The sequence below is a fragment of the Oryzias melastigma genome, linkage group LG11 (assembly GCF_002922805.2).
Source record: "Oryzias melastigma strain HK-1 linkage group LG11, ASM292280v2, whole genome shotgun sequence".
Classification (NCBI taxonomy): Eukaryota; Metazoa; Chordata; class Actinopteri; order Beloniformes; family Adrianichthyidae; genus Oryzias; species Oryzias melastigma.
Genome location: NC_050522.1, coordinates 19,965,610 through 19,968,537, shown reverse-complemented (window position 1 = coordinate 19,968,537; position 2,928 = coordinate 19,965,610). Strand labels below are relative to the sequence as shown.

General features: G+C 35.7%; 1 protein-coding gene across 1 annotated transcript in view; it reads right to left on the bottom strand.

Moving 5' to 3' along the window:
* LOC112136174 (ephrin type-A receptor 7) overlaps positions 1-2,928 on the bottom strand; it is a 130,011-nt gene that overhangs the window by 94,162 nt on the left and 32,921 nt on the right. The window lies entirely within an intron of this gene.

The window sequence follows — 2,928 nt, the reverse complement described above, 5'->3', positions numbered from 1 at the left end:
GAAGGAAGTCATTTCCTTTGGATGATGTCACACTCACTCGCTCCAGTTCTTATATACAGTCAATGGTTTCAACCTGCTGTGATACAAATTCAATTCCACCTTTAGGAAAATGACAATTGAAACCATGGATGGCAACAATGAAACGCCACCACTAGCAAAACCTATGAACAGGTTTACGACTCACTTCAGAACCATGGACAGGGACAATGAGACGCCACGGGCAAACCCTATGAACAGCTACAGGTCTCATTTCAGAACCACGGACAGAGACATCGAACTCCAGTTACCTATATAACACTGTCTAACCCTTCCGCTCTCTTTGGGGTCCAGTTGACTCCAACCACATATTGATATGTGATTTCTTCCATGACTAAGGTGGACAGGATTTTATGTCTGTCATGGACATTAGTGAAACTCAAAAATCAAAGATAAAAAAAAGTTCAGCGCACTGTCTTGGGGGGTCCAGATGACCCCACTTTTAATGTAAACAAACTAAGGAGAGCGGAAGGGCTAAACATTGAAATTTGTGACAAAAAGGTGAAAATATTTATTAAAAAAAAAACAACTAAAAACATAACATACAAGGAGTTAAATAAATAAAATATCTCTCTGACCTATGTCTCTAATCATCATTCATCTTCTATTTAGTTGTGTTCAGGGTCACAGTGGGGTTCATCATGGATTGTTCTCCAGTCCATCGTGGGACCACACTGATTAATATTAAGACTTTAAAAGCAGACTCAGATGCAAACGTTACCGCAGGAGCTTCAGCAGCATCATTATCCTGATCTGCAGACCTCCAAACATCTGGAGGGGGGTTTGGAACAGCTGCTCAACCTCCTCCCTCTTAAAGTTACACACAAACCGGGAGAGAGCTCTGAATGCAAAACCAATGAGGAGTTTATGACAAGCAACTTAGAGCATTCAGAAAAATCTCATGTGGAATTTAAGTTTGGGGGAAAATAAAGAAAAAAACCCATAAAAGGTCAATTAAAATTCATTTCCAAGAATAATTTGATTTTTTTTTTGTTTTATTTAATATTTTAATAAAATATTTGCAACAAGATTTGAGCATTGACAACAAATTAGGATTCATACAAAAAAAATTCAAAATGAAAGTTTTTAAAAAGACAAAATGCTTAAAACTATTTTTTGGAGTAATATGTCAAAAACTTTAAATGAAAAATATTTAATATAACCTGGAACCTGAAGGCAGACGTTCGTCTGGAGACCTCGTGGAGGAGCGCTGTGAAAGCTCCACAGAATGACTGGTGTGAAAAATGTGGTGAGTCAGGAAATGCCATCTCGCTGACTCATGTTCTGACGCAACGCTGTGATTGAGTTCCAAAAGAGGAGTCTGGTCTCCCTCCCCCCCAAAAAACAAACCCTTCGGGGCTCCGAGTGAACTTTAAACTGAGAAAGCAATATCTGAAGTTGGTGTGTGTCCAGACTTTTATTTAGTCTTTGAAGCTGCTCCTGGAGGAGATTGTCAAGGAAGCGCAAGGCTGAAGAAAACAGAAAATTCAACAAAGAAAAGAGGAAAAGCAGACATGAAAGGTAGAAAGACAAAAGAACAAAAAAAAGTTGATTTTTTTTTCCAAAAAGAATCAGAAGACTGAACTGTGAATGCAGATGGCCTGTAATTGTTGCCTATTGAAACACTAATGGGTCTGCAGGGGGTTAAAAACGGTGTATGTGGGGCATGTACAAAGAAAAATGAAGAACTTGGAGGAAGAACAAAGCTGCAGGCTTCATGTGGCTAAATCACTGCCTCAGCAGCTGTAATTTTAAAGGCTGTTTTTATATGTAATTGCCTTTTAGAAAGACATGTTGGAGTCTGTCCTTCATTCAGGAAACATACAAGAACACAAAAAAATACTGAAATTTTAGTTGGCTAAAATCAACTTTACAAGTACCAAGTAGAATATTGAAGTTAAGTTTTGGGGATAATTTACAAATTGAAATTTACACATAAAATCCTAAATATGCAATCAGAATGAGAAATACTAACAAATGTTGCCTTTTATTCCAAAATTAGCAACAAAAGTTAAAGGCAGATGCAAAGAAAGCTACTGAGTTAAATACTAAATACCACGAGATCTCAAAATGTAAAACAAGCTCAAACAACATTTACAAATGAAAATGGTTTAAAAATCACCTAACTAAAACTATAAAGGCAGATATTGCTTAACAAAGCTTATACTATTATCCCTTTAATGACAGAGCTTTAGCTCCAGTTTTGACATTTTTTCAATTTCCGTAATTATTCAACCATCTATGCAATTCACTTCATTGCGTAGAATTCTTAGATTCTGTCATGCAAAAAAGTAACACAACTGACATAAACATTAACTAAAACTAAGTGTTGCATTTCTGTACAAAGCTGGTATGCAATACTTAACTAGTGTATATTTTACATTATGTGAAGCGTAAATTTTATGTAACCTGAAGTTTTATATCAGAGGACTCTGATGAAGACGGAACGTCTCCGTTGAAACATGTCAACTATGATTTAAATCGTGTCTGATAACAAAATATTCAAAAAAGTTTTGAGTACTACAGACACTATGAACTTTATCGTTTACATTTTATGTAACGTGAAGTTTTGCATACAAGTACAAAGCCAGTATGCAATACTTTACTAGAGTAAACTTTACATAACATCGAGTTTTGTGTATTAGTACAATACTGTAATACTTTACTAGTGTGTATCTTGTGTAATATGACGTGCAAACTTTACATAACTTGAAGTTTTGCAGATCGGCACAAAGCCGGTATTCATAAGTTTACATAAAATGAAATGTTGCATTTCGGTGCAAAGCTGGTATGCAATACTTTACTAGTGTATATTTTACGTAATGTGAAGCGTAGATTAATGTAACGTGAAGTTTTGCGTAACAGTAAAAAAACTGTTATGCAATACTCTAC